The 14,400-nt window shown below is 39.4% G+C and overlaps 1 long non-coding RNA gene across 1 annotated transcript; it reads right to left on the minus strand.

Annotated features, from left to right (window-relative positions):
• Window positions 1-1,514: 1,514 nt before the first annotated feature.
• Window positions 1,515-13,085, minus strand: LOC133255061 (uncharacterized). Its single transcript, XR_009738856.1, has 3 exons — window positions 10,508-13,085; window positions 2,580-2,646; window positions 1,515-1,855 (listed from the first exon to the last, which is right to left on the minus strand). It is a non-coding gene; the product is annotated as an uncharacterized LOC133255061 (long non-coding RNA).
• Between the last annotated feature and the right edge of the window lie 1,315 nt (window positions 13,086-14,400).

Below are 14,400 nucleotides of genomic sequence, written 5' to 3' on the forward strand. Positions count from 1 at the left end.
CGAAAGCAACAAACTGCATTTTAAGAATTCTTCAAGTTTAGGTAAAATGAGGAGATTCTCAATCGCGACAGTACTCACATTTTGAATCAGACAGTTCTTCGTTGTGAGGGTTCTCCTGTGTATTGTAAGATGCTTAGCAGCGTCCCTGACCTCTTCCAACTCCATGCCAATAGCAACCTCCCCTTGTAATTTGTTGTAGTTACCAAAAATATTTCCAGATTTGCCAAATGTCCTTTAGGAGCCAAAATGGTCCCCGGTGAATATTATTGGATAAAGTAACCAAAAAAAAAAAAAAAAAGATGAAAAACACCCTACTTAATCTGTGTCTCAACTGCTGCCCTGGTGGGTTAGAAAAGTCTTTTGAATTTTACCCTAGTGCTTTTGGAGTACGATCTTCCTCAAACCCTGGCGAGTATCCTCACAAACAAGTTGGCTCAGTTTTCACAGGACTCATGGTCTGGCCCAGGTTCATCGCTGAGTCCTTGCTTTGTTTGGTTCTTGTCTCATACCCTGGTTTCCTTTGATTCATTTTTTTTTTTTTCCTTTAACATGGAAATAGCAACATTTCCAGGGATTAAGGTACTGTTCTGCCCCTCCAGCCTCCTTGAGTGAGTGAAATCTTTATTTCCCTGACTTAGCCCACTGCAGTGCTGGTTGCCCACCTGTAGGGTGTTCTGCACCTTTCCTGCCACCAAACGCTTTTGCTGCTGTGCCCTGTTCTCCTGCCTAGGCCTCTAAGCCTGGCACGGGTACTTCATAAATAAAGCTGCTCTCACTGCAGTATGCTTCAAAAATGAAACTATAAGACCCAGATCTAAAAAAGAAATACATAAAATCCTGGAAAAGTTGCAAGGACTGGCAAAAAAAAAGAACACAATTGATTTACAGAGGGAAATATGACAAACTTAGCCTCCATGAGGAGACCACCCACTTCCACAGAAAGAACTCCCAGGCTGCACAGTAGAGCAATCAAAGAAGCAGAACTGAATTTTTAAGAAGGACCTCCACCCCCCACCACTAGTGAATTGCTCTTTCAGTCACTTTACTCTTCTCCCTTTTTATCTGTTGGTAAGGACTTGTTCACTGCTATTAATTATTTTCTTAGTTTGGTTGTGTTCTGTGTTCATGCTCAGTCATATTGGATTCTTTGTGACCCTGTGGACTGTAGCCCACCAGGCTCCTCTGTCCATGGGATTCTCCAGGCAGGAATACTGGAGTGGGCTGCCATTTTCTACTCCAGGGTTTCTTCCTGACTCAGGATCGAATGAGCATTTCCTGCATCTGCTGCACTGGCTTTACCCCTGCGTCACCTGGGAAGCCCTTAGTTTTGTTAGGTGCCTCATATGTGCTCTGTGGTTGTGAGATGCATTTAGAAATCTTTGGTTCTCATTTCCCCAGTATGATTCAAGGCACCACATTATTAAACAGCTGCTGATCCCTCAGTTTCAGTTCTTGAATGGATTATGGGTAAACCAAAGATATCTCCATATTTTTTGGCCTGGTTTTGTTTTGAATGGAGGACAATTTAATTCAGAATTCAAAGTAAGAACATCCTGAAAATTAAATCAACAACTTCACGAATTAAATCAATAAATAAGAAAATCTTTCATATGCAGCTTCTGAAGCTCCTATCAGTTTCTGAAAGTGAAAGTGAAGTCACTCAGTCGTATCTGACTCTTTGAGACCCCATGGACACCAGCCTCCTCCGTCCATGGGATTTTCTAGGCAAGAGTACTCGAGTGGGTTGCCTTTTCCTTCTCCAGGGAACTTCCCGACCCAGGGATCAAACCCAGGTCTCCAGCATTGTAGACAGATGCTTTACCGTCTGAGCCACCAGGGAAGCTCCAATCAATTTCTGAAAGTGAAAGTGAAGTCGCTCAGTTGTGTCCGACTCTTTGTGACCCCATGGACCATACAGTCCATGAAATTCTTAGGCCAGAATACTGGAGTGGGTAGCCTTTCACTTCTCCAGGGGATCTTCCCAGCCAGGGATCGAACCCAGGTCTCCCACATTGCAGAGTGATTCTTTACCAGCTGAGCCAAAAGGGAAGCCCAAGGATACTGGAGTGGGTAGTGTATCCTTTCTCCAGGGGATCTTCCTGACCCAGGAATCAAACGGTGGTCTCCTGCCTTGCAGGTGGATTCTTTACCAACTGAGCTATCAGGGCCACATTTAACTGGCTACTGTTCCTTGACCTAGCAAGCACTTAGGGAAATGTATGTCATGTAGTGGGAGCCACCCTTACCATAGTCTCTCTTGATTTAAAACTGGACTAAAATAATTCAATTTCCTAGATCATCTTCTGTTGTTGTTTAGTCGCTAAATTGTGTCTGACTCTTTTGTGACCCCATGGACTGTAATCTACGAAGTTCCTCTGTCCACAGGGTTTCCCAGGCAAGAGTACTGGAGTGAATTGTCATTTTCTTCTCTAAAGGATCTTTCCAACCCAGGGATTGAACTGGCATCTCTTGCCTCTCCTGCATTGGCAGGCAGATTCTTTACCACTGAGGCACCGGGGAAGCCCCAGGGCATCTTCCGAGGGCAGACAAATAATATATACTTTCCTTTCGACCTTTACCTGAAAAGTCCATGGAGATAACTTAGCAATCCACATATTTATTTCATCTTTACCAGAAATTCTTGTTCTGGAAGAAATTTAGAACAGAATAGCTTAGAGATACTTAATACACTTATACTAAAGATTAATATATCCAGAAGACACACAGTGGTTTACAGCAAATGTGTATTTTGTAAAAGATACGGCTTTTTAATTCTTTAGAAAAAAATTCTGTCCCTTGATCAATGATAGGCTCTAATTGCAAGCACTAGGAATCTAAAATTGGTGGTGTATTTCTTTTTGACCTTTCATTATTGGTTACATTAGCTTATAAAGTACATTTCTTGTTCAGAAAAGTCCATTGCTCTACTTACTCTGAATTAGATTTCTAGAAAGCTTATCAGATCGTTTTCTTCTTAAAATAATTAGAAATCATTAGCAGTGATCTCACAAACTATTGATAACACCCAGTATACATACTGCCTGAATTTACAGATTGGATTATGTAAAGCTTTTTCAAATATCTCTTTGGTAAACTTGAAGTTTCAGTTATTTGATAGTGTACTTGATTTTTGCTGTTATATTTACATGTATTTCTCATTAGACTATCATAAGAGAAAAAAAATAGTTTAAAGAGAAGTTTTTTTTTTTTTTTAATAATAGGAAGAAAAGCACCATTTCCACTACTGGTCAAGAAGACAGGTGTGCATGGCATGCTCAGTTGCTCAGTCGTATTCGACTGTTTGTGACTCTATGGCCTGTAGCCCTCCAGCTTCCGTTGTCCATGAGATTTTTCCAGGCAAGAATACTGGAGTGGATTGCCATTTCCTCCTCCAGGGGATCTTCCCAACCCAGGGATTGAACTTGCATCTCCTGCCTTGGCAGATGGATTCTTAACCACTGAGCCACCTGGGAAGCCCCAAGAAGATATGTTCAGTCCAGTTCAGTCACTCAGTTGCATCTGACTCTTTGAGACCCCATGAATCGCAGCACGCCAGGCCTCCCTGTCCATAACCAAATCCCAGAGTCTACCCAAGCCCATGTCCATCGAGTCAGTGATGCCATCCAACCATCTCATCCTCTGTCGTCCCCTTCTCCTCCTGCCCCCGATCCTTCCCAGCATTAGGGTCTTTTCCAATGAGTCAACTCTTCACATGAGGTGGCCAAAATATTGGAGTTTCAGCTTCAGCATCAGTCCTTCCAGTGAACACCCAGGACTGGTCTCCTTTAGGATGGACTGGTTGGATCTCCTTGCAGTCTAAGGGACTCTCAAGAGTCTTCTCCAACACCACAGTTCAAAAGCATCAATTCTTCGGCACTCAGCTTTCTTCACAGTCCAACTCTCACATCCATACAAGAAGATAGGAGGTAGTAGTAAAATAGATTTTCTTAAGGGTCCAAAATAATAATAATAATATGCTAAACAAAATAGCTGTGTTTTCAAGTATGGCTAGAGTTGGGCTTTTAGAGTATGAAAGAATTTCCCTATTTCAGAAACTAAGTAATAGCTAATTACAAAGTACATCAAAACCAACAAAGGCCAGTCTACAATGTACAAAGCAGAAGATTTAGCTGTGACTTAACAACATGAACATGAAGAGCAGGAAAGATTCATGAGCAAGGCACAGATTTAGAATGACTAAATATCACTGTCATCTATCATAGTAATATATAAACTAGCAGTGCAATACATTGAATAAGCCAGCACAGACAATATAATCATGAAGCAGGTTTGTTTTTTTTTTTTAATATCACACTTTTTTTTTCCCCCAAAAATGGAAACAATAATACTTCATTCATTCGCTTGAGTGCATGAGTGCTCAGTTGTGTCTGATTCTTTGCCATCTCATGGACTGTAAACTGCCAGGCTCCTCTATCCATATAATTTTCCAGGCAAGAATATTGGAGTGGGTAGCCATATCCTCCTCCAGGGGGTCTTCTCGACCCAGGGATCGAACCTGAGTCTCCTGTGTCTCTTGCATTGCAGGCAGATTCTTTATCTCATCAGAAAGGATTAGATGAAGTATGGTACATTTATGCAATGGAATACTATGTCATCATTTTCCAATGGAGTAGGTTTACACAGCTGGACTTTGAAAGAGAGATATATATATAGATATATATATATAGATATAGATATATAGATATATATATGTCTTACATAAAAAAAGGCTGCAAAGAGCAAATTCTTTCCTTTCTCTTAGATAAAAATCTGGGAAGCCATTGCAGCAAAACTAATAGTTGGTTGCCATAAGTCTTAAAACACAATCTCCATCAAGTAACAAAAACATCCATCCCCATGAAATCATTAAGGTCAAGATGTGATTTAAAATTCAGTTCAGTCACTCAGTCGTGCCCGACTCTTTATGACCTCATGGACTGCAGCACACCAGGCTTTCCTGTCCATCACCAGCTCCTGGAGCTTGCTCAAACTCATGTCATAAGGGAGGCTTGTTCATTGTCCCACCTAAATCTGGAAAAATCTTAAAATTTGGCAAAGAAAGCAATAGCTTCCTTCCCACACATCCCCTAGCTTCCTTCCTTCCAATCTTTCTAATTTCCCATTCCTTTCCCCCTTTTTAGCTGTCCTATTCCTTACCAGCAGCATCTAGAAAAATAACAAGAGCCGAAGTAATAGATAAAGAAAACTTCTCTGTGGACACTGGATTAACTAGTGCTCTCTAAATTTGGCAGGTATTCAAGGCTGACTCAACTTTACGGCTCTTGGCCAACATTTCTAATCCATTTTGAGGAATCATGTATATGCAGTCCTCCTGACAGGAGTAACTGTGCCTCTATTTCTGCTGTCCCTTCATCTGTCCTCATCACTAAGGATTGTCCCCTCTATTTTTTTTTTTTTCTCATTGCCATCTATTTGTCCTTCTAGACTGGGTTTTAGATAAGACCTAAGGTCACCCATGGAAGTTCTCGCTCATTCTTGGCCCACAACTGGCTGGACAATACTGCCAAACTCTTGGAGAATGTCTTCTAACACAGCCCAAAGAAGCTCTCCCTTTGCTATGGTTGTTGTTCAGTTGCTAAGTCGTGTCTGACTCTTTGCAACGCCATGGCTTGTAGCATGCCAGGTTCCTCTGTCTTCCACTATCTCCTGGAGTTTGCTCAAACTCATGTACATTGAGTTGGTGATGGGATCTAACCATCTCACCCTCTGCTGCCCCCTTCTCCTTTTCCTTTGATCTTTCAGCATCAGGGTCTTTTCTAATGAGCTATTCCATGTTCAAAACAGCTAGTTAGAAATCTCTTGGCCTTAGGTCTTCCAGGTGTCAGTCAGACCTGTTTTTTCATTCCCCAACCTTTAGGAATACACATTAAAAAAAATATATTTATTTATTTGGCTGTTTTGTGTCTTAGTTGCAGCATGTGGGATCTTTCGCTGCAGTACACGAATTTTCTAGTCGTGGCATGCTGGCTTTGGTAATTGCAGCTCACAAGCTCTGGAGCATGTGGGCTTAGATGTTCTGCAGCATGTGAGACCTTAGTTTCCTGACCAGGGATCAAACCCATGTCCTCTTCATTGCAAGGTGGATTCTTAACCACTGGACCACCAGGGAAGTCCCCCACATTAACTATTAAATGTTCTCATTGAACCCTCTTAATTTTGTTAAAGGGGAATCAACTTCAATGTTGCACTCCTTTTTGAATAGAAGATAATCCCAGTCCACAAAAAAATGTCTCTGAATAATTCATTGGAAGTTCTTCTAACTGGTTTTGGAATTTGGAGGTAGCCACAAAACTCCCTACCCTTTGGTGGAGCAGGACAAAGAGATTTACAGTACAGCTCATTCCTGATAAATTTTTAAAATCCTCTCTCAAGCTCAAAGTCTTATCACCTGCTATATCCTTGTTATGAGTGAGAGGATCAAAGTTTATGGAACATACTTCAATAGGTATACTAAATGTTTTCATTGTTTTAGCCTCTCCTTTGGTGTAAACCTCACCTGTCTTAATATTTACTTCTGTACTCTGTCTCAGATCAATTGTAGGTGTTCTTTATAGTTTGTTTGTATAAATTATTACAGTAGCACAATTTCTTTCATTCATCTTTTGCTATGATTGTCAGTGCTAGTAAATGTTTTGGGAATGTTTTTTTTCCTCACATGGACTTTAACTTTCTTAATCTTCATTAAAGTAGTATCATGTCTCATTACCAAAACAAGTCATTTTCTTTTAAAGTCTTTCATTATTCTTTTTTCTCCATTAAAACATCATCAATCTCATCCTTAAAGTTAAATCATTGTGACTTAAAGAGAAGTTCATCCAACTTCTATAGACGAGTTACAAAATTAATTACAACTTTGTCATAAAAAAGGAATATAAATTGGGATGGATATATGAAATGACATGATATTGAAATGATATATGTAGTCTGTTGAGTAATATTTGATCCTGCTAATTTCCTGGGAACATTCATATTCTCAATATTTAAATTTCAAGCTATGACAGTTGAGATGAAGCACATTTTATCATCATGGGTAACTATCATTATATGACTATCATTTAAGAAAAGGATCCATATACTCATATTTCAAATCTTTCTAAAACTGGATGCTGTTTTATTGTTTAAAAATTTTGGACAGCTTTCATGAATATATACATGAGCAAGGAAGATTCTCCTACTTTGTTCTGAGGTTTTACATTCAGGGTAGAAAAGAAGAAATATTTTCTGATATTTTCCCCACTCCACTTTCCCTTTTTTCCTCTCTCTCTTCCCTTCCTTTTTCCTTCCTTTCTCAATATTTGCTTTAAATAAAAAGGAAGTTGATACAATACAAATTTGCTTCTCCTAAATCATTTCCATTAGCAATGTATATCATATCTACCCCAAAGTTTGTTCAAATCACATATACCCTGGCCACTCACTATTTAAAGTTAATTTCTGCAAGTTAGAGAGAGCAGTAGCATTAATGCATGCCATATCACCCAATTTCTTTCCTCTACATAGAGAAAAGATGGAGGGAAATGTTTGTTCCCAAGTGCCTCAAACTGCTTAGTGTTTAGGGGGGAAAAAAAAGGAAGGTAATTGGGAAGTGCTTCTAAGAGAAATTAGTTTCTCTTGTCAACTGTCATCAAGATGAATTACACTCAGTGGCTTCGCAGAAGCAGAAATGAAATCTAACGTATTTGCAACTAAGACAATAGTGTGCATGTTTTTAAATTGCATCAGGTAGGGCCCATTATTTAAGATTCGTTGCTACTGTCATTGTCACAACATCCTACATTATTCAAGCCAAGCATCAATTCCATTAGTCAGTCTCTCCTTTGCTGTCAGAGATGCAAACATAGGTTTGTGTTCCTTAGAGTAAATGTATCATCTGAATGGAAATGTGTCAGGAAATATTAAATGATATGAGGTATGATTCATGAAATAAAATCAAACAAACAGATGAGTCCCTCTCTCTCCCAAAAAAGGAAAATTCTTTATAAAAAGCTGTAAGGTTATGAGTTCTTTGTAGATGAGAAGAGTAATACAACCATTTCTGTATTCCCAGTAAATAAGGTATAGCTGGTGTTTAATAGGTACACAATACATATTTTTTAAACAAATTAATTCAATAAGTAAATGAATGAATAAAGGAATGAAGATCAAAGTAATCTTGCTTAATATATTAACAATACAGTAAGGAAAAAAATTTGGCCTATTAACATCTCCCTGGGTGATCAAAAAATATGAAATAAATATGCATTACTTCAAATTTTCAAATAGCCTATAATGGGTCATATTAGTCAAGGCTATGATTTTTCCTGTGGTCATGTATGGATGTGAGAGTTGGACTGTGAAGAAGGCTGACCACCGAAGAATTGATGCTTTTGAACTGTGGTGTTGGAGAAGACTCTTGAGAGTCCCTTGATCTGCAAGGATATCCAACCAGTCCATTCTAAAGGAGATCAGGCCTGGAATTTCTTTGGAAGGAATGATGCTGAAGCTGAAACTCCAGTACTTTGGCCACCTCATGCGAAGAGTTGACTCATTGGAAGACTCTGATGCTGGGAGGGAATGGGGGCAGGAGGAGAAGGGGATGACAGAGGATGAGATGGCTGGATGGCATCACTGACTCGATGGACGAGTCTGAGTGAACTCCAGGAGTTGGTGATGGACTGGGGGGCCTGGCGTGCTGCAATTCATGGGGTCGCAGAGAGTCGGACACAACTGAGCGACTGAACTGAACTGAACTAACTGTACACATAGGAACTGGCAATACTTCACTCTGATGAGCAAGACTGAAGTGCTCTCATAATTAACTGCATTTGAATGGATTCTATCACATATTTGCTACTTGCATGCTTTCATTAACATGTATATCCAGGAGTTCAAAACACCAGGGGAAATTTTATTTTTGTCAGTAAGAAATATTAAATCAAGATCCATATCATGAGTTAAGGATGAAATGTACAACACTTTCGCCAGAGCTAATTCTCCAGACATCAGAAGTAGCTATTGGTCAACTGCTTAAAAGGTTTTGAGTTCAAAGTTCACAAAAATGATTCTGTTAAAACGTGGAGACTGTCATGTAAATTTAATCAGATTAATAGAATATCTGCTTTGCTTAGAAAACTTATGTAAATGCTGTAAGTGTTTTTATTTATTTGATGGATGATCTAATTCTTTCACACTGTATTATCTATGTAGTTAGAAAACACCACATTTATTTTACTTTACTATAACTATTTATTATATGAATATTTTGCTAAGTACTTTGAAATCTGCATATAATGCCTCATGGAGTCCATGATAATATAAATTTGAAAAACAATTTTTGTAATACTAAGTACTAAAAATAGTGATTATTTATTGCAAATATATTATACCTCATGCAATTTACAGAGTACATCATGCTTCTGATGCCAGGCTGAATGAATCACAAGTTGGAATCAAGATTGCCTCAACAATCTCAGATATGCAGATGATACATACCACTGTAATGGCAGGAAGCAAAAAGGAACTAAAGAGCCTCTTGATGAGAGTGAAAGAAGAGTGTGAAAAAATTGACTTGAAACAACATCCAAAAAACTAAAATCATGGCATCTGGTCCCATCACTTCATAGCAAATAGATGGAGAAAAATTGGAAAGAGTGAAAGATTTCATTTTCTTGGGCTCCAAAATCCCGGCAGACAGTGAATGCAGCCATGAAATTAAAAGACACTTGCTCCTTGGAAGAAGAGCTATGACAAACCTAGACAGCATAAGCAGAGACATCACTTTATGGATAAAGGTCCGTATGGTCAAAGCTATGATTTTTCCTGTAGTCATGTATGAAAGTGAGAGTTGGATCACAAAGAAGGCCGAGCACCAAAGAACTGATTTTTTTTCAATTGTGGTGCTAGAGAAGACTCTTGAGAGTCTCTTGAACTGCAAGGAAATCAAACCAGTCAATCCTAAAGGAAATCAACCCTGAATATTCATTGGAAGGACTGATGCTGAAGCTGAAGCTCCAATACTTTGGCCACCTAATACGAAGAGCCGCTTCATTGTAAAAAGCCCTGATGCTGGGAAAGATTGATGGCACGAGGATAAGAGGCAACAGAGGATGAGATGGTTGGATGGCATCAGCGATTCAACAGATGTGAGTTTGAGTAAACTCCAGGAGACGATGATGGACAGGGAGGCCTGGCATGCTGTGATTCATGGGGTTGCAAAGAGTCGGACACGACTGAGTGACTGAACTCAACTGAACTGAACATATACACGGGGGTTTCCCTGATGGCTCAGGTGTAAAGAACCTTCCTGCAGTGCAGGTGACACAGATTCAGTTCCTGAGTTGGAAAGGGTCCCTGAATAAGGAAATGGCAAAAATCAAATTACAAAGTTTTTTTAAATGACAATTTCATCATGTTTTATCTCAGTGGCAACCTGCTGTATTTAAACCCTGAAAGGAAAAAAAAAATTGTGCCTACAATTTTTTCTTTATGAACATATGGGAAAACATACATTTAACTCTTGCCTGGAAAATCCCACAGTGAAGGAGCCTGGTAGGCTGCAGTCCATTGGGTCACGAAGAGTCGGACACGACTGAGCGACTTCACTTTCACTTTTCACTTTCATGCATTGGAGAAGGAAATGGCAACCCGCTCCAGAGTTCTTGCCTGGAGAATCCCAGGGACAGGAGAGCCTGGTGGGCTGCCTTCTATGGGGTCACACAGAGTTGGACACGACTGAAGTTAAGTAGCAGCAGCAACTACAAATAACGTAAATATTGACATATGAATAACTATTTCTATGTCTGGGCATGAAACATTTAATTTTAATATCCTAAATGTTTTACATTAGCATCTGTTTTTGCAAGCATAGTCTTATAAATTACACTGCCATACTGAATAAAGTATATTCTTAATTAGCAAGGGTTAGGTAATCCATAGAGTGCAAAAATATGCATTATCTTTACATTAGACTTGCCTCATGTTTTCCTCAACTAGTCTGTTGATGGAATTACTGTATTTTAACTTTATAGTAATAACCTAGCACCTTTAATATATATGTCTATGTAGCTGGAATTTCCACAACAGAAAAATCACACCACAAAAATTAATTATGACTCAGTTCTGGTGTGTGCCTCTAAAAGAACGGATATAAAAAATAAAATTAAAAAAAAAAGTAAATAGGATCACTCATGAAATAACTTACTCATCTGGTATGACTATGCAGATTCTTTTGTTTCAGCTCATCCAGGTCTCTACTTCTCTGCTTCCTGCGTTTCAATTGACCAAGCATATGATACACAGGGTAGATAAAGAGCCTTAGTAACTCCAATCCAAGTTTTGGCATTTGAGCAATATGAAATCTCCAAAAATAAATATTTGAGGAGTAATATTAACATGGACTTTTTTTTTTTTTTTTTTGTAAAAATGAAGGTGTGAAAATGAAGTCATTTTCTCAGGTGACTTGATATGTCACAGTATACAGTGGAACTTTTTATTTGCTTGTTTTTTTTTTTTTTTTTTCAATCCTTCCGCCATTGTGCTCAAGGTACCGCCTCAGCAAGTGCAAGACATCCGGGAACCGATTCTTCTCAGAGTCCCTTAGCCTCTACAGTGGAATTTTTAGTTAACAAATAAAATTATGAAAACTGTGTTCTTTAGTCATAAAAATACATTACTTTTTTCTTTTTATTCTTATTGTGTATTGAGAATAATAAGATTCCATAAAAATAGACCTACCACAAACTTCCTATATAAAATCTACAGGGGAAAAACAAAAACGTCAGGGTTTTGTAAAGATATATCATGTGGGCATGCATAAAATGACAAGCACGTGTAAGCTGAAAGAAATGTCTTCTAATAGGTAAAATCAGCAAAAATGAGCAAAGATATAATCTAGGGATTTTAAAAGACACTTAAAAATGAACTTTCAGGAGTGGAGGAATTTTCACATCAGCTATTAAATGTTTATGAATGATCACTGGGGGACTTCCCTGGTGGTCCGGTGGATAAGACTTCACCTTCCAGTGCAGGGAGTTTGGATTTGATCACTACTGGGGGAGCTAGAATCCCATGTGCCTTGTGGCCAAAAAACCAAAACATAAAACAGAAGCAATATTATAACAAAATCAATAAAGGTTTTAGAAATGATCTACATTAAAAAAAAAAAAACCTGTTAATTAAATAAAAAGATATCATTGGTTTTGCCAAGACTCAGTGATAATTACCTGAGTTAACCTCCCATAGAAGATTCTTACAGAGGTGGACACATTACAGGCACCAACTATTGATGACACTGGATGAGAGATAGAGCAGGGTTGTGATTCTTAAGAGAAAGGAAACACATAAAGATGAGCTGCATGTTCTCCTGGGTTCTCCCTGGGATCCCTTTTCTAAACTGAGAGGATGGAGTCCTGAAAGAAAGAAGTCATCTTGCCTGGCAGAGGAAACTGAAGTTTAAATTCAGAGATGCAGAAGAAAATGGAAAGAGGAGTGTAGGTTGCCAGAGAGGAGGGAGTCACACAGAATAGAGACTCTAGCAATCTGCCGAGAGTTCCCTTAACTTTTTGACCAAATCTAATAATCTCTTCGGAAGCTTTTGTTGACAATGATGGCTACTCCATTTCTTCTAAGGGATTCCTGTCTGCAGTAGTAGATATAATGGTCATCTGAGTTAAATTCACCTATTCCAGTCCATTTTAGTTCACTGATTCCTAGAATGTCCACGTTCATTCCTGCCATCTCCTGTTTGATCACTTCCAATTCTATTTCTGCTTTATTGACTATGCCAAAGCCATTGACTGTGTGGGTCACAAAAAACTGGAAAATTCTGAAAGACATGGAAATACCATACCACCTGACCTGCCTCTTGAGAAACCTGTATGCAGGTCAGGAAGCAACAGTTAGAACTGGACATGGAACAATAGACTGGTTCCAAATAGGAAAAGGAGTACGTCAAGGCTATATATTGTCATCCTGCTTATTTAACTTATATGCAGAGTACATCATGAGAAATGCTGGGCTGGAAGAAGCACAAACTGGAATCAAGATTGCTGGGAGGAATATCAGTAACCTCAGATATGCAGATGACACCACCCTTATGGCAGAAAGTGAAGAGGAACTAAAAAGCCTCTTGATGAAAGTGAAAGAGAAGAGTGAAAAAGTTGGCTTTAATCTCAACATTCAGAAAATGAAGATCATGGCATCTGGTCCCATCATTTCATTGGAAATAGATGTGGAAACAGTGTCAGACTTTATTTTTGGGGGGCTCCAAAGTCACTGCAGATGGTGACTGAAGCCATAAAATTAAAAGACACTTACTCCTTGAAAGGAAAGTTATGACCAACCTAGGTAGCATATTCAAAAGCAGAGACATTACTTTGCCAACAAAGGTCCGTCTAGTCAAGGCTATGGTTTTTCCAGTGGTCATGTATGGATGTGAGAGTTGGACTGTAAAGAAGTCTGAGCGCCGAAGAATTGATGCTTTTGAACTGTGGTGTTGGAGAAGACTGTTGAGAGTCCCTTGGACTGCAAGGAGATCCAACCAGTCCATTCTGAAAGGAGATCAGTCCTGGGTGTTCTTTGGAAGGAATGATGCTGAAGCTGAAACTCCAGTACTTAGGCCACCTCATATGAAGAGTTGACTCATTGGAAAAGACTGATGCTGGGAGGGATTGGGGGCAGGAGAAGAAGGGGACGACAGAGGATGAGATGGCTGGATGGCATCACCGACTCGATGGATGTGAGTTTGAGTGAACTCTGGGAGATGGTGATGGACAGGGAGGCCTGATGTGCTGCAATTCATGGGGTTGCAAAGAGTCGGACATGACTGAGTGACTGGACTGCACTGAACTGAACTGAATAATCTCTTCATTTGCAAGGAATGACCCAGCTATATCATTTGTTGTTGTTCAGTTGCTCAGTCGTGTCTGACTCTTTGTGACCCCATGGACCGCAGCACGCCAGGCTTCCTTGTCCTTTGCCTCTCCTGGAACTTGATCACATTCATGTCCATTGAGTTGATGATGCCCTCCAACCATCACATCCTCTGTCGTCCCCTTCTCCTCCTGCCTTCAATCTTTCCCAGCATCAGGGTCTTTTCCAATGCATCATCTCTTTGCATGAGATGGCCAAAGTATTAGAATTTCATCTTCAGCATTGGTCCTTCCAATGAATATTCAAGACTGATCTCTTTTAGGATGGACCAGTTGGATATCCTTGCTGCCCAAGGGACTCTCAAGAGTCTTCTCCAACACCACAGTTCAAAAGCATCAATTCTTCAGGGCTCAGCTTTCTTTATAGTCCACATCTCGCATCCATACATGACTACTGGAAAAACTATAGCTTTGATTATATGGGCCTTTGTCGACAAAGTAACATCTCTACTTTTAAATACACTGTTTGTCA

Source organism: Bos javanicus, chromosome 10 (assembly GCF_032452875.1).
Source record: "Bos javanicus breed banteng chromosome 10, ARS-OSU_banteng_1.0, whole genome shotgun sequence".
Classification (NCBI taxonomy): Eukaryota; Metazoa; Chordata; class Mammalia; order Artiodactyla; family Bovidae; genus Bos; species Bos javanicus.